Raw genomic sequence first — 18534 nt, 5'->3', positions numbered from 1 at the left:
ACCCAACGGTCTCCACAAGGCCTCTGACCCTGTACCCACCCACCCAATACTTTCCACCAGGCTCTTGGCCCTGCACCCACCCACCCAACGCTCTCCACCAGGCCCCTGACCCTGCACCCACCCACCCAACTGTCTCCACGAGTCCCCTGACCCTCTACCCACCCGCCCAACGCCCTCCACCAGGCCTCTGACACTGTACCCACCCAACGCTCTCCACCAGGCCTCTGATCCTGTACCCACCCAACACTCTCCACCAGGCTCCTGACCCTGCACCCACCCACCCAACACTTTCCACCAGGACCCCAACCCTGCACCCTCCCACCCAACGCTCTCCACCAGGCCCCTGACCCTGCACCACCCACCCACCGCTCTCCACCAGTCACATAACCCTGCACCCACCCACCCAATGCTCTCCATAGGTAGAGTGCAAGTGGGTACATGGCAGTGGGACATTCTGCCTACTGTGGACACGGCACATTCAGACAGGACAGGCTCTCCTTGCAGAAAAATAGGGCAACAGCAGCCTCAGAGACTCACAGATTGACAAGACAGGAAGACATGCACTGAACTCATTCACAGAGAATCCGGACAGTCCGCTTACCCGGGCTCACAGAAACAGGACAGGCAGCTCCACTGGGCACAGAAACAGGAAAGGGAACTTTACTGGACTCACAGAAAGAACTGCACTGGGGGCAGAGAAACAGGACAGGCAGCGCAATCGGGCTCACAGAAAAGGACAGGCTGCTCCACTGGGCACAGAAACAGGACAGGAAGCTTTACTGGACTCAGAGAAAGAACTGCACTGGGGGCAGAGAAACAGAACAGGCAGCGCAATCGGGCTCACAGAAAAGGACAGGCTGCTCCACCGGGCACAGAAACAGGAGAGGAAGCTTTACTGGACTCAGAGAACACGGGGGGCAGAGAAACAGGACAGGCAGCGCAATCGGGCTCACAGAAAAGGACAGGCTGCTCCCCCGGGCACAGAAACAGGACAGGAAGCTTTACTGGACTTAGAGAAAGAACTGCACTGGGGGCAGAGAAACAGGACAGGCAGCGCAATCGGGCTCACAGAAAAGGACAGGCTGCTCCACCGAGCACAGAAACAGGACAGGAAGCTTTACTGGACTCAGAGAAAGAACTGCACTGGGGGCAGAGAAACAGGACAGGCAGCGCAATCGGGCTCACAGAAAAGGACAGGCTGCTCCACTGGGCACAGAAACAGGACAGGAAGCTTTACTGGACTCAGAGAAAGAACTGCACTGGGGGCAGAGAAACAGGACAGGCAGCGCAATCGGGCTCACAGAAAAGGACAGGCTGCTACACCGGGGTACAGAAAAGAACAGGAAGCTTTACTGGACTCAGAGAAAGAACTGCACTGGGGGCAGAGAAACAGGACAGGCAGCACAATCGGGCTCACAGAAAAGGACAGGCTGCTCCACCGGGGTACAGAAAAGAACAGGCTGCTCCACAGGGTCCCAGAAGCAGGACAGTCAGCTACATAGGGGCTGAGAGAAACAGGACAGGCTGCTGCACCGGGCACAGAGAAACAGTCCAGATAGGAGCGAGAAGAAAACACAGGGAGATGCGTGCCCTGGACCAATGTCTGCCACGTGTGAGAATGAAAGGCTTTCTCCATCAATCACTAATTGAGATGCAGAGTGACCTGGCAGCACAAAGGAAGGGTCCACGACCCACATCCTGCGCCGCAGCGCCTGTGACTTCTAATCACGGCGCACCAGGGCGCCGCGGCGCACACTTTGGGAACCACAGCTTTAAACCAACAACGTGAACTGAGTTAGGAAATGAAAGAATTATTTAGAGAAATTTAATTTTTAAATATGTTGAATACAGTCAAAGTTTGCCAAAGTACGTGGTCAAGACAGGATTAATAAGCAACATCAACAATTAAAGAAATGTTTTAAACATTAATCTTTTCAAGGTGTTTAAACGTGTATAGAATTCAAGAATGTACATTTTAAAAAACATAGGAAGAGCAATGATCTACCCACGTCCTCTTAATATCCTGCTCTCTCTTCCTTAAAAAAACTAATATTTTATAAAATTTCACATTTTAAATAATTCAAACAAAATTATATTTATTTATTCATTTAAAATGACAGATACACTACTTAGCACAAAAATAATAATTTGAGATGTCGAGGAATGCAGAGACAACCGTAAACAACAAGTATGTTAACATTAATTAATATTATGTTTTTATTTTTAAATCAAATTAAAAAATATACTCTTTAAATATTTTATAAAAATAAAACAAAATGTATGCTTTAAAAAAATGAAAGGTAGATGAATGAGAATCAAAATATTTTGATTTATTTAAAATTGCAGAAATATTTCTGAATTAAACTACAGGAAAGGACAAGGAAAGTGCAGACCCTCAAAGAAAGAGATTCCAAAAAAAAGGCATGGTAAGTTTTTTGAATTTTGATAAAATGTATCCTTACAAACAAACAAACAAGAAAGCAATGTACGGAGATTTTAGACAGTGACAATAAAAATGAAAAAGAAAATCACTATTAAAGTCAAAAGAGATTTTAAAATGTATTTTTAAATTTCAGAATTCAAATCCGAAAAAAACCCTGAATTTCCTTGGATTAAACCAAAGAGCAGCAGACTATAAGGATCTACAAAAAGAACAGAGAGAAATACTAAGTAAGTACAGAAAAATACCTACATAATTATATAGTCTGTGATCAACACATTGTATGCCAATGCAATGCCTTTTTTCCAGACATGTTTTTAATAAAACATGCTTAGACAACGCATACCAATACAACGCAATGTTTGTTTTTTTAAACACCAAGTTTTAGAGGAGAGACCCCCAATTTTAACTTAACAACAAATATTTATTTCCCTTAAAGCATGCGTTGAGAAAAGCATGTAGAAAAATAAAAACATGCATTGAAAAAATGCCCTCCAAAAATGTGTGAAAAAAACAGTTGATAAAGATTCTTTCATTTACAAAAGCATGGATAGAGTACCAAAAAAGGTCAAGTGTATAACAAGGATAAAGAAACAACATAAAACTAGCGTATGAACAAAATAAAAGGAGATAGTATGAGTACACCAAAACTTATATACCCTGAAAAAAAGCAACATAGAGAGTGTGAACCAAATCATAATGCAACTTATCCAGGGAGTCAACACAGAACAGCTCTGAATACAATCACTTATTGTACAATGTCTATTCTATTTTCAGAAATGTAATCCTTACAAAAACCAACGTTGAGTTGATTCAAACAACCAAGCAGGGGACTAAAGGAATTTACAAGAACACAAAGAGATATACATGGTAAGTACCAGCAAATCTCTATTAAATTAAATAGACAAAAAAGGTTTATAAACCAAGACATTGTATGCTACTACCATGCCTATATTTATAAGAAATTTTTTAAGCTCAAACATGCTTTAAGTTACAAAACCATTACCACGTTTTTTTACAAATTTAAAAAAGAGTGAGTACAAATGAAAAAAGAGCGTAACAGTGATTCTGAAACAACAAAATTCAAGCTTTTTTAAGAATTAAAAAAAGAATATAATGAGAAAATAATAAGGGGCCCATTAGGATCACGGGCGGATCACCACCGCCTGCGTGGCGGCGGCGATCCACCCGTGATCCGACCCCACCCGCCACCCACTTCCCCGCCGCCAATGGAGGGACCAAGGCAGACGGAAAGTCCGCCCGCCAACCTAATGACCCCCTAAGACTTAACAACCATGAATTTTTAAAATAGATAGAGACTAAAGACCAAAGCAAAACAAGCAAATCACCCAGAAAGTCAACACAGATCACATGTTAAAAAATATTACAACTTTTTGTACCATTTCTATTCTATTCACAGAAACCTATTCCAAAATAGCAAATCTACATCTCCTTGATTACGACAACCAAATAATATCCTTCAAGAAACTACGGAATATCAAACATATATACAAAGTAAGTACAGCTATAAGTTAGAAATGAGTCTTAAAAACCTTGCATGCGACTACCATGGCTTTTCTTTTAGAACGTTTTATGATTTATGCATGCTTTTCAAACGCTTACCTTCCCCCAAATTTGTATTATTTTTTAAATCTAATGAATTTGGGGGGGAGGGGTGGGGGGGAGATCCACCCCCCCATCTTCCCATAATATCATGGTAATAGCTTGCGTATTTGTGTTGGGAGACCCCCCACCTTCCAACGTTAACATTATAAATAAATGCGTATTTGTGGGGGGAGACCCCCCACACCCTCATCTTGCAATGTTAACATTATAAATAAATGCATATTTGTGGGGGGAACTCCTCCCCACACCCCCCATCTTCAAATGTTAACCATATAAATAAATGAGTATTTGTGGGGGGAGACCCCCCACGCCCCCATCTACCTATAATAACGTTGTAAAGGCATGCATCTTTATTGGTGAAGACCACCCATACACCCCATCTACCCATCAATACGTTTAAATAGCATGCGTATTTGTGGGGGGAGACCCCCCACACCCCCCATCTACCCATAATAGCGATGTAAATGTATGGGTCTTTTTGGGGAAGACCACCCACACCGCCCATCTATCCATCATTTCCTAGAATAAGCATAGATAACTTCTCAGAAATATGTTGTATGTTCATTAAGCAACATGCGTAGAAATGATATCTGATAGAAATATATTTTTTTTACATTCAAACAGATTTATCAACAATGTCAAGCAGCAACCGTGCATCGTATGTATAATCTCGGACAGGGAATAACCTTCTAAAGTATGGTGGGTACCTCTATTGTAAAGATAAAAGTGTTGAACCCAGATGTCATTGGAGGTGTGTGCAATACTTCTCTTCCCATTGCACAGGCAGAGCGGTTACTCTGGAAGAAACCGTGGTTAGGACAACAGAGCATAACCACTCTGCCTCTGCAATGGAAATAGAAGTAAGAGAAAATGTCCAACAGATCAAACTTCTCGCACACACCTCAAATGAAAATTGTGGAACAATACTGGGGGAAGTGGCTCAGAACATACCGTTGCATGTTGCAGGTAGCATGCCCTTCATCCCCAACCGTAGGCGGATGGTTCAAAGAGAAAAGTGTCAAGTAATCCACACCCAATAACACATCGTAATTTTGAAGATATTAACATCCCTAGTAATTTATTGATAACTTTCTCTAATGAATCCTTTCTTTTATATGATAATAGAGATTTACTAAAAAGAATTTTAATTTTTAGCACTAACCATACCATTTTAACTCTTGTGAACAGTCCAATTTGGATGATGGATGGGACTTTCAAATCAACACCCCATCCATTTTCTCAAATTTACACTGTTCATGCTAACATAAATAACACCACAGTCCCTCTAATCTATGCTTTGCTGCCTGACAAACATTCTTCTACGTACACTGAATTTTTGTCAGTATTAAAAACCAGAAACATGAATAAAAGTCCTGCAAAAGTAATAATTGATTTTGAATTGGCGATGATTACTACAATCACAAAATTATACCCTGAAACGCAAGTTCAAGGATGTTTCTTTCACTTTTCGCAGGCTTGTTTGTGCAAAATACAGAAATCATCCTTGGTTGAGGAATATTTGTCAAGCAGCAAATTACAATTTGAGTTAAAGAAACTAACAGCATTGTGTTTTGTACCACCTGAGAGTGTAGATGAGTACTACACTGCAATTACTGAATCAGATTTTTATACCCAAAATGAAGAAAAATTGGCACAAATTTTAAATTATTGTGAGGATACCTGGATTGGCCATCTAAGCGGGTCGGGTCGCAGGTGGAAAACCAAGTATCCTATTGAATGGTGGAACTGCTATTCAACCTTCTTGGAAGGTGGTGTCAAAACAAACAATGCAATTGAGGGGTTGGCATAATTCTTTTAATAAAACAGTAGGTAGACATCATCCTAATATATATAATTTTCTGGAAATTTTGAAAAAGGAACAAATTTTCCAGGAAATGAGACTAGCGCAATCACTTTCAGGTAGTCTGAATCCACGGATTTCGAAAAGAAGCAGAGAAATGTCTGAGAGACTATTGGCTAAAATACAACTATTTTCGTTGATGGTTGCTTCAGACTACCTTGAAAGTATTGCTTACGTTTTACATTACTGAAAATTAAAAATATTAACCTCAATATGGTTTTACTTGCCATTTTTTCTTCAGTCAACAATTCGATTGGAATTTTTTAAAATATTTTTCTCTAAAAAAAAAGGAAAGTTGGGGTTCCTACCTTTAGCTGTCTTCTTTTTTTGAACGCAATGGAACTGCTTAATAATCCTTGAGTCACCATTGGTCATCAACTCCAATCTTTGCCCAAAACAATTTTTCTTTAGATCCAAAGAAAATCCCAGAATATCCAGTTTTTACTTTTCAAATTCAAAAATCCAGGACAATATTTTAACAAGCACTGGCGTTGCCAATAGGTTTCGCCTTTGGAAAGTTGGAGCTATTTGTTTTGTAAATGACATTTTATATTTATATATGGTTATTGACAATGCCAATAACGATATATAAATATAAAATGTCATTTACAAAACCAATAGCTCCAACTTTCCAAATGCGAAACATATTGGCAACGCCAGTGCTTGTTTTTATGTGGAGTCTAATCCCTCTTTTTTATAATAAAATTTGATGTTTTTAAGTAATTTTTGCCTTGATGTTATATAGTGCAGTAATCTACTGATGTACTTTGAATTGCGTTTTGGCTTAGATGAATATTATGCTTTGAATTAATAACCACGTAGGTGGTAATAGTGGTATTGTATATTTGTAGTAGGGACTATTATTGCTTTGTAAAATGTTTAGTTTCACACATACATCCTCGGGGCAGGTTTTCATGACAGTCCAAAACAATACTACACTTTCCCCATCCTAAAATGTTCTCCCCACTCACATCTGTCAACCATCCTCTGGTGCCACCTTCACCTGTGCTTCCACTGCGTGCTACTCTTGAGTGGCACCCATCTAGCCTTCTCACTCCTTACCACCGCTGTATACATTTTAAACCTATTTACAAGTTTCAATATAGCATTCCCCTCCTAAAAAATAAATGTGTCATCAGGAAGCATTTTTTTTAATGTTTTTTTATAAAAGCACACACTTTACTCTTAGCTGGCAGCTTCCTTGCAATAACTCTCTAAAAGAATATATCTATGTCATTAGGAAGCTTCAAATGATTCCATTAATTAAAGCCAGATGTCCTTACATCTGCAGATTGACCAGTTGTGCACATGTACACTTCTTTCAGGCAGCACTGGCAGAAGGCTTGTTCGGCTCTCTGTCGCCCCCCCCCCCCCCCCCCCCACCCGCTCGGTTTCACAGTACAGGAGGCTTCACTTCAGCTGAAGCATTTCAGCTGTCAGGATTCTTTGTCCCGGGCGGTTGTCTGTTGACAAAAAGTATGGGAACTGTTTTTCTCAAATTAAAAAAATATGGATGGGCACGTCGTGCCCCTCAAATCCCCTCCACTTCGACCACTGAGCGGGTAGGACAGACAGGAGGCCGAGAGAGGGCAGGGGCGGCCCGAACTCGAGAGAGGAACAGTTCATGTAAGAATGGACTGACTATCCCACAGCGATGAGAGGCCACAGTGACAGCCCTGGCAGAGGGAAGAGCGGCCAGGACAGGGTAACAATGCAGCAACTTTCAGGGGTGTCGGGGCAGACTCATACTGGAAAATAAAGGAGTGTACGTGAAGGGGCTCGGGGGGGCAGAAAAGGGCAGCTTCGAGGTGTCACTAGCATTAATAAGTACTCTGAGGGACACCGCATGAATGGAGAAATCCGAGTGCCCGGGAACAGGGAAGTAGGTGTGTCGAGGAGGGGAGGAAGAGGGCGAAGGGGTGGGGGCGGAATAAAAGAGGGAGGGAAGGAAGGAAAGAGGAGGAGAAAAACTGAGAGACGGATGTAGGGGTGAGCAGAGGAGGGGGCAGCTCGCACTTCAGAGGGGAGGCGAGGAACGAGAGGCGAGTTTGGGATCTGGGGGACCGGAACAGTCCTTGCACTTTCTTCTTAGCCATAGACACCCCGGGGGGTTTCGGAAAAACACCAGCTGCAGGTAATATTTTGGTATTTGTATAGCGCTTGCTTACCCCTTGCGAGCCCCAAAGCGCTTCAGGTGCACGCATCCAGACTCATCTGCCGGGAGGTGGGAGGTGGGAGGGGGGTGTTGAATTGGAAGAGATGGTGGGGTCTCTGCGTGTCGAGCCGGGGGTCCCCTGCGTCGTGGAGGTGCAGGGGGCGGTCTGTAAGATAAGAGGGGACGTACACTTGGAAAGCAGAAAAGGGGAGTGCGGAATTACTACATTGTTTTGAGAACTTTTCATGTAAGTGGTTTATTTACTTTGGCGAAAACACGCCGGACCCGTCTAGCCAGTATCAGGGGAGGGGGGTGGGTGGGAGTGAAAGAATGGGGAGGGGCGGGTGGGAGGACTGCGACGACTACAGAGAGTGGAAGTGAGGGGCGAGATGTGAGAGGAGTAAGACTGTGAGGGAAGGGCACAGAAGAGAAGAGTGTGGAAAGAACAACAGAGGCGGGGGGAGAGCTAGACTGAGGGAGTGAGAGAGAGAACAGAGGCGGGAGTTTGAAGAAGGCGAGTGGCGGGAGCAGGGAGAGAGAAGGCGCAGAGGGGAAAGAGATGCGCAGGAGAGGGGAACCTGAGACACGCGACGGGGAGGGGCACGTGAGAGACGAGGAGCAGAGGGGTGTCGCAGAAAACGGCCAAGAAGGATGGAGAAGAGACATACGAGAAGTGGTGCAAGACAGCAAAAGAGACAGACAACCGTGCTCCGGTCAGGATTTGCTCAAGACGAGCACAGGTTGTGCAAATGAGAGATTTTGGTGGGGTGCAGAGGGGCGGGAGGTGCACGGATAAGAGGCTCATAAGATCCGCAAGAGAGGCACCGGCCAGTAACACAAGTCAATGAGGGGTGCCGAAGCAGGGTTACATGCACTCTCAATGTGCAGGAAAGCATTGTTGGAAATTAACATTGTCCACTCACCGTCTAAAAGAAGCAGTCGCCCGAGATGCAGCTACCATTAAAAACAAGTCAGGTCCCGGGCCGGCAGCCAATCACAGTGCGGCCCGGGAATGACGTCAGGGGGGTGTCCCGGGCCGGCCAGCCAATCACAGCGCGGCCCGGGGATGACGTCAGGGGGGTGTCCCGGGCCGGCAGCCAATGACAGCGCGGCCCGGGACAAAGGGGCGGGGCTTAAAAAAAGCACCAGAAACGCCCCCAAATCGCGTTTTCAAGAGAAAGCGCGATTGACAGCCTGTGTCTCCCAATGGCTAGCCTCCATTTATGGAGCTAGCCAATGAGAGGCAGAGGCGGTGCCGACATCCATACTGAAGACAAAAGTTTTCGATCTGGGAGGGGCACTTCGTGCCCTCACCAGGTCGAAACCTAAAAAGGCAACTTGGTTTGCCTTGATGCATTGCATCAATGCAAACTCCTTTTATCCAAGAAAAAAAAAATATGTGATTTTCTTTGTTAATTTCCAATATCCAAAAAGAGAATGCTTCATGAAGACTAAGGGGTCTATTACGATGTCGGGCGGATCGCCACCGCCATGGTGGTGGTGGCTATCCGCCCGACATAAATGCCCGCCCGCCACCCTTTTCCCCCCTGCCACATTACAATGGCGGGGGGGATTGCAGCGGAGGCAAACACTGTCCGCAACTTTTCCGCCCCGGTCGCCTTGTGGCCGGGGCGGAAAAGGAATAATATGGTGGCGGTGTCTATCAGACACCGCCAGCCATATTATGACGGGCATTTTTCAATGCCTTTCCGTGGCAGCAATGCCGCCACGGAAAGGCCGGCGGACTTCACTCTGGGGGCCCCCTGCGGGCCCCCAGAGTGAAGGTGATGTGGGGGGTGCACACGGGGGGTACCTGTGGTACCCCCCTGCATTCGCATAATCAAAGCGGCCGGCACCGCGCAGTGCCTGCCTCTTTGATTATGTAAATGTAAAAGTGCTTTTTCAGCATTGTGGCGGGCGGTGCTGAGAGCACCGCCCGCCACAATGCTTAACATGCAGGATGTGCCCGCCACTGTGGCGGGCACATCCTAATTCAACCCCCGCAGTTATGGCGGGCGGTCCCGCATACCGACATGATGGCGGGCGGACAAAGTCCGTAAACCGACAGGATTGTCCGCCCACCATCCTAATGACTCCCTAAGACTTTCAAAAGAAGGCAACTTTATTAGACTTATTCCACTAAAAATTGAAATTTGATCGATGTCAATCACTCGCAAAAATCCAAGAAAATTAGCATTGCTGGTTCTCAACAAAGTAACTTCAAAAAAATCCAACAAACCATCTTATTTCAATCAATCATCATTTTAAGACTAATGCCAAAAATCCAGGTATTAAGGCCAGTTTACTCACGAGCACTTGAAAACCTGTTTTTTTTTAATTAGACTTCGAATGAAAATTAAATTCTATAAGTAAAACAAAAAGATGTCTTCAAACAATGGCACCCTTGGGAGCTCTTATTGCTTGTAATGTAGACTTGGGTAAGAAAACAAGTTGTATGTTTTAAACTGGGTGGTCCATTAATGTAAACTATTTCAGGAGGGATTACATGTGCACAGAACACCGTCACACTAAGGGCTCAATGGGAACAACAGACACTACACAGTAAACCTCTAGTGCCTTAAAGGTTAGATCATGTTTCAAAAAGAGCAGGCCACCAGTATCCAACCACGAGCCCACATTTCAACATGCAGATTATAATAGGAGACCACATCATGCAGATTATAATAGGAGACCACATTTCAACATGCAGATTATAATAGGAGACCACATTTCAACATGCAGATTATAATAGGAGACCACATTTCAACATGCAGATTATAACAAGAGACCACATTTCAACATGCAGATTATAACAAGAGACCACATTTCAACATGCAGATTATAACAAGAGACCACATTTCAACATGCAGATTATAACAAGAGACCACATTTCAACATGCAGATTATAACAGGAGACCACATTTCAACATGCAGATTATAACAGGAGACCACATTTCAACATGCAGATTATAACAGGAGACCACATTTCAACATGCAGATTATAACAGGAGACCACATTTCAACATGCAGAGTATAACAGGAGACCACATTTCAACATGCAGAGTATAACAGGAGCCCACATTTCAACATGCAGAGTATAATAGGAGCCCACATTTCAACATGCAGATTATAATAGGATGCTTCTGAGTTAGTGCCTGGCTTGACATCAATCACAACATAAAGAGCATTCCCAGTCTTGGATTCACGGAGAGGGCATGGTCATTCATCGATAAGGAGATTTAATTAGTCAAACCAAAAGGTTTCTCTTAATATTACATTTAAAATAAAAACATTTTAACAAGGAACCATTCACATGGAGGAAATACTACTTGTAACGTGCATCGGTGTTTTTCGTAGTAAAATAGAGCATTACATTAAATTATACCAAACCCGTTCTTAAGCAAAGCCCTTCCCTCACTTTTATCATTACATTAGAGGTGTCCTCGATATTTTGCTCTATTTACAATTTAAACATAATCTTACCTGTCTACTTTAGCGCCGCCATCCTGCGATCACCGGAAGTTGCAATCCTGAAAAGGAAGTAAAACTATCGCGCGAGCACATCAGCAGATTCAAGCAAAATAGAAGACGGACACGTATTTACTTTGCAAGTAATGGAAAAGCGTGTGAGAATGTATTAATAATGAATCTTACCATATTTTTATTAGAAAACAATGCAGCTTCAGTTTTGAAACCTTATAATAATTTGTTTATTTACAAATTAAAAAACGATCAAAATAATAATAAATAATTTAAATTTCACAAAAATGACTGATACTTTTTTTAAAATACAGCAATAATGTTTATATAAAGTATTTGAAATGTTTTTAAATGCACTTTTCAGAAATGGCTTGCCACACATTTTAAAAGAAAAATCCTTTCCGCCCAGCTGCCATAGACAGTAGAAAAAGTGAGGCTATCAAAATGGAACCTGCTGGACCTCACACATGCTTCCCAAGGGATAGAGCATCTGCTGCCCGTGCACAAATAGCTGGGACCAAACTGGAGTAATGGCCTGACTAGATGCACGCCTGGAGACTGTCTGGTTGGCTCTCGACCCGCCCAAAGAAAGGAAGGATTGCCCAACACACAGCTAACCATGTAAGCTGCAGAGTGTTGACTGGCTCATGAAGCAACAACAGAGCAGATTTCCCCACTGCTGCAACTACACTGAACCATCTAGAGCTGTGACATTGTCTGGTAGACATCCTGCCGTCTCTAGCTAAGAGTCTGCATCCCACTGACACTACTTCCTCCACATTCCACAATAGACTGCCTCTGTATTCTTGGTATGACCAAGGCACATGAACCCCCTCTGCTATGCTGCAGGGGTGTGTGTGAAAATACTGGAAGTCCTCTTTCCAACCCTAAACCGCCATCTAGTGAACCAGCAACCTATTCAAAGCTTACTGGTCAGATAAGCCTGCATGACCCTCCCAGTCTCTAACCACAATTACCTTTGAGCACTAGGTACTACAATAGCATCAGAAAACCCAGGCCACAGCTGGGCTATTCAGGCCTATTTGTTTCATTATAGCCATGAGTTAAGGCAGAGCCTGGAGCTGCAGTTAACTACATTCCAGGCAATGGATTGGGGGAGGGGTGTGGGGGAGAGAAATAACATGCAACACATAGTGCCAGAATGTAAACAAGTCATAAAGATTGTACTTTACATTACTCATTGTTAAAATTATTTAAAAAGAGTATCGAAATTGATACCTAGGTATTAAAATACTTCCCCACCCATTACCCCTATCATCCCTACATCCCGTCCCTAAAAGTAAGTATTAATGATTAGTTTAGAAAGAAATTATTTTATATTTAATGTGACGCGGCGGAGCACCCGGCTTCGGAGGGCCTCCAAGCACCCTGCGGGCACACTCAACATAGAAGTAGTTGGAGAAGGATTGAGGCTGCAGATGGATTTGAATCAGGTCGTCAACGACTGGCCTGTCCCTCCGCCCGTTCGGGATACTCCCAGGATGTGCACGTTGTTTCATCTCGCTCGCCCTTCATAATCTTCTAGCCGAGCCTCAAGGTCCGACCTCTGGGTCCGCAGTTGCTTAACCGCCGTCTCCAGCTGCGTCGTGGAGTGTTTAAGAGTTGCGACAGAGCCTTCGTTTTCCTTGACCCTCTCCCCCTGGTTTCTCAGATCGGTGTGTATGAGGTTGAAGTCGATTGAAACAGTATCAATCTTATGTACCTGTGCTGTGCGGGCTCCCCGGATAGTCTCTATGATGTTTAACAACGTCGGAGACTCGTCTTCAGTTTGCTGCGTCGCCTCTGCGCCAGCCTGCTTCCCCTCTGCTTCATCTGACTTGGAATGGGCAAATTTTGACAGTTTTTGCAATGAGGAATGCCTGGGGCCCCTCGCAGTGGCCATTGCGTCCCGCTCTCTGTCTCCAATGGGAGACTATCAGACCAGGGGAACAGCGAGGCAAGGATCTGAGGGACTGCAGACAGAGGCCGATTCAGCAGCATAGGGACCCCTGCTAGAGGACCAAAGCAATTCATAAAAGGGGGTGGTGATGGACAGAGGATCTGAGTTAATCAGAACACTCATACCCAGTCAAGAGATCAGGGCTTGATCCATCCCCATTTTTTAGCTCACTGCATCACCCCAGTTCAGAACCTGGCTATATGCAAATTAGTCTGACCCCATGCCTCATGGGAACAGGGCAGACCAAACTACCAAGCCAATTCTTCACTGGAAAGGAGACAAGCTTCCGGGGACCGGTTTCTGGCATTGCAGCCGTCGTCGGCCCGGCTTGCTTGAATCCTAGTGGTGCAGTGAGCAAGGGACTCATGTCTGAGCATACCCTGCTTTAAATAGGGATTAGTGCACGGCTCCAATTCTTGTACTGTGTAAGTTAAGCTATTGTGGGTGCTCCGTAGGTGGCGGCCAACGTCCCTGGGCGCCTAATATACAGTTGCTAGTAGTGTCTTTAGTGGACCACTGAAGACATCCCTTTGGGCACACCTTGTTCTCCTCTTATTACAAAAGAAGATTCCAAACCATGGTTCCTTTCGTTATTTACGTATTTATTTTCAGTATTATTTTATTTGTTGCGTTTGATTGTTTGTAAATATTTCATCATATTTCAATCAGCGACACAGTTTCTTTTCAAATCCAATGCATTTTGGGCGTGTTAATACCGCCCTTCATTAGGGAATCATCTCTACAATCAAAATATAACAATCATGAGTAAGTATGCTGTGTGTATGTCATGTTTATCTAATCAATATCTGCTAGTGAAAACTAATATCCAACTGTGTGTGTTTAAATCGATGTTACCATCACAACCTTAAATGCCCGTGTCTGTACCAACACCTGTCCTCATTGTTGTGCATCACTTACGTGTCACGTTTGAGCTTCGTTCTTAAATTGCTGTAACAAAAAAACCAATGACTATTGTCAAGCTACTGAACAAACATTAGTTAGCCTCTCACAAGTATTCCGCCAAATCTTACTGACTGCCTTTTTGGAAACTAACCTGAAAACGCAGTATAACGGCGTCTCTCTGCCTTCTTGCCGCCTGTCTTCCAACAACCTCCTGTCTTCCAACAACCTCCTCTCTGATTGCTCACCCTTTTAACCAACAACAGGGACCGCTATAGGATAATCTTCCGTTCACGTGATCGTAACTCCCGACCTTTGGTTAAGAGTATTGAGTTTGCGTCTATAAAGCTTTCCTCCAATAGTTCCTCCTGGAAGCTACCTGTTGGTGTCTAAGTGCGTTATAAGTACTCGATCCTAATTGTGAAATATGAAAAACAACCAAAAGGTCGATATAAAATTATAAAAATTAAACACCTGGGAATTGAACCCCTCCAAACCTAGAAGTCAAACATCAAACTCCAAGCTGGTGAGCTATCGTTATAATGCAATGGGTGTGTGTAAAGTGGAATAACATGGTTACACAGTAAATACATATATTACTCATATATTGACATTTAGAATTCTACTTCGCAGGTTTCCTTTTATCAGAGCAAAGAATAAGGAATACACACTTAAAAAGTTTATTAAAGGTAACAAGACAGTTCCATGCGTTCATTGAGCCCATCCGGGCTCTGGGTGCTTAATTTGTGAATCCAGAAATTTTCTCGTTGCAGCATAAATTTAGTATTATCCCTTCCCTCAGTCTTTTCCACCATCTCCAGTATCAAATATTTCAATTGGGATATGTTGTGCTGCGCCTCCATGAAGTGTGTGGCCACTGATGATTTAGTGTTTTTCATCCGAATATTTGACTTGTGCTCTGTTAATCTTGTCTTAATGCTCCTTTCGGTCTTACCGATGTATAATTTACCGCATGGACATTTCAATGCATAGATTACATTTTTCGTTTCACATGTCACATTCACCCTTAGTTTAATCTCATGTCCTTTCATGGGATGATTTATTTTGTTGCCTTTAATGATACTGTTACAGTTCCCACAGTTTAGGCACGGTTTCGTACCTTTATATTGTCTGATTTTTTGTGGACGTAGTTTCAAGATTTCCCCCAAATTCTGGGCTCTGGTGTGTGCAAATAGTGGGGTTTGATCGAAAGATTTTTGAAAATCTGGTTCCAGTTTGAGCATCTTCCAATGCTTGGTGATGATTTTCTTAAAATTGTGACTTTGGGTAGAATACTTAGATACTGCTACTATCCGAGCTTCTGCCTGTTTAGATATTGGTTTTAAGAGGTCTTTTCTTTCAATGGCATTCACCCTTTTTTTTGCATTCTCTAGGACTACTTTGGGATATCCTCTGTTCAAAAATCTTGTTGTCATTTCTTCCAATGTTGTGTCTATTTTAGTACTGTCCGATGTGATTCTCTTCGCTCTTGTCATCTGTGAATAGGGTAAATGCTTCTTGAGACTAGGTTGATGAAAGCTTGTGAAATGTAACATGTTGTTCCTATCTGTTTCTTTTCGGTACAAGCTGGTTTCTAATCCCTTGTCCGTGAGTGTTATTCTGACATCCAAAAATGTTACTGTAATGTCTGAGATATCCCAAGTCAGTTGTATCCGGTTATCCATTTCATTGAATTCCAATAGAGCAGACTGCAATAATTCTTTTGATGATTTCCACATGATGAATATGTCATCAATGTACCGCACCATGAATTTGATGTTATCTTGCCATATTTTTTGGGAGAAAATGTTGGTTTCCTCGTAGTCCTGCATAAAGATGTTGGCGTATACATCTCTCGAGAGGCCTAAGAATTTCACTAAAACCTTCCCTTTGTAAAAATTCGAAATCATTCCAAGACAAGTGGTTCGCTATTCTTAATAAGTGCTCTCTGGACCTCATCCTACTAATAATAGAGAAACTATCAGGAATATTAGAAGACCTGGGTGGGCGTATTTCAGATGGAAACACCTACATGCAGTTGAGCGGCAATCCCACGATGGAATTCTCTAAGAGTTTAGGTGTTATCATTGAAAGAGCTTATGAAATGGGCGTCATCAACATAAAAACAAAAAACTACGAGGAAACCAACATTTTCTCCAAAAAAATATGGCAAGATAACATCAAATTCATGGTGCGGTACATTGATGACATATTCATCATGTGGAAATCATCAAAAGAATTATTGCAGTCTGCTCTATTGGAATTCAATGAAATAGATAACCGGATACAACTGACTTGGGATATCTCAGACATTACAGTAACATTTTTGGATGTCAGAATAACACTCACGGACAAGGGATTAGAAACCAGCTTGTACCGAAAAGAAACAGATAGGAACAACATGTTACATTTCACAAGCTTTCATCAACCTAGTCTCAAGAAGCATTTACCCTATTCACAGATGACAAGAGCGAAGAGAATCACATCGGACAGTACTAAAATAGACACAACATTGGAAGAAATGACAACAAGATTTTTGAACAGAGGATATCCCAAAGAAGTCCTAGAGAATGCAAAAAAAAGGGTGAATGCCATTGAAAGAAAAGACCTCTTAAAACCAATATCTAAACAGGCAGAAGCTCGGATAGTAGCAGTATCTAAGTATTCTAACAAAGTCACAATTTTAAGAAAATCATCACCAAGCATTGGAAGATGCTCAAACTGGAACCAGATTTTCAAAAATCTTTCGATCAAACCCCACTATTTGCACACACCAGAGCCCAAAATTTGAGGGAAATCTTGAAACTACGTCCACAAAAAATCAGACAATATAAGGGTACGAAACCGTGCCTAAACTGTGGGAACTGTAACAGTATCATTAAAGGCAACAAAATAAATCATCCCATGAAAGGACATGATATTAAACTAAGGGTGAATGCGACATGTGAAACGAAAAATGTAATCTATGCATTGAAATGTCCATGCGGTAAATTATACATCGGTAAGACCGAAAGAAGCATTAAGACAAGATTAACAGAGCACAAGTCAAATATTCGGATGAAAAACACTAAATCATCAGTGGCCACACACTTCATGGATTCGCAGCACAACATATCCCAATTGAAATATTTGATACTGGAGATGGTGGAAAACACTGAGGGAAGGGATAATACTAAATTTATGCTGCAACGAGAAAATTTCTGGATTCATAAATTAAGCACCCAGAGCCGGATGGGCTCAATGAACGCATGGAACTGTCTTGTTACCTTTAATAGACTTTTTAAGTGTGTATTCCTTATTCTTTGCTCTGATAAAAGGAAACCTGCGAAGTAGAATTCTAAATGTCAATATATGAGTAATATATGTATTTACTGTGTAACCATGTTATTCCACTTTACACACACCCATTGCATTATAACAATAGATCACCAGCTTGGAGCTTGATGTTTGACTTCTAGGTTTGGAGGGGTTCAATTCCCAGGTGTTTAATTTTTATAATTTTATATCGACCTTTATTTATTTTTTATTTATTTAAGTAGCTTATACAGCGCGCAGCTACCCCCGGAGGGGTGTCCCGGCGCTAGAAACAGAACCTCAAGGGAGGAGGGGTGGAATAAGCTTGTTACCAGACAGAAATCATAATCTGGAGAACAGCCAGGTTTTTAATTTAGCACGGAAGATGGATTCAGACGGGCAGAACCTGAGGTCGATTGGGAGGCAGTTCCATAGTTTAGCAGTGATTACGCGGAACCCTCTGCCGCCCATTCTGGAACGTCGAAAGCGAGGTGCAATCAAAAGGCATAAATTGTTAGATCTAAGTGATCTGACAGATTGAGATATTGACACTCACTTTTTTAGGTAACTAGGTCCAAGGCCGTTGATAGCTCGGAAGGCGAGGGTAAGGATCTTAAATTGAATGCGGCTTGCAATGGGAAGCCAGTGGAGCTCTTTGCGATAGGCGGCAACCAACTGACGGTAGGGGATATTTCCGATCAGCCTGGCCGCCGCATTCTGAACGATCCGAAGCCGATCGATCAGATATTGAGGTGCGCCGGCGTATAAGCTGTTGGCGTAGTCTAGGTGAGTAGTAATGAGGGCCTGAGTGATTGTTC

The 18534-nt window shown here is 42.9% G+C and overlaps 1 protein-coding gene and 1 pseudogene across 1 annotated transcript in view; one reads left to right on the top strand and one right to left on the bottom strand.

Annotated features, from left to right (window-relative positions):
* LOC144828497 (uncharacterized) overlaps positions 1–11625 on the bottom strand; it is a 63909-nt gene extending 52284 nt beyond the window's left edge. The window contains exon 1 of the mRNA XM_078686751.1: positions 11566–11625. The gene's annotated coding sequence lies outside the window, so the exon portion shown is untranslated. The remainder of the gene's footprint in view (positions 1–11565) is intronic.
* On the top strand, positions 4702–6117 carry LOC144758458 (uncharacterized; annotated as a pseudogene).
* Positions 11626–18534: the final 6909 nt, after the last annotated feature.

This window comes from Lissotriton helveticus, chromosome 1_1 (genome assembly GCF_964261635.1).
Source record: "Lissotriton helveticus chromosome 1_1, aLisHel1.1, whole genome shotgun sequence".
NCBI lineage: Eukaryota > Metazoa > Chordata > Amphibia > Caudata > Salamandridae > Lissotriton > Lissotriton helveticus.
This window is presented reverse-complemented; position numbering and strand designations above follow the sequence as displayed.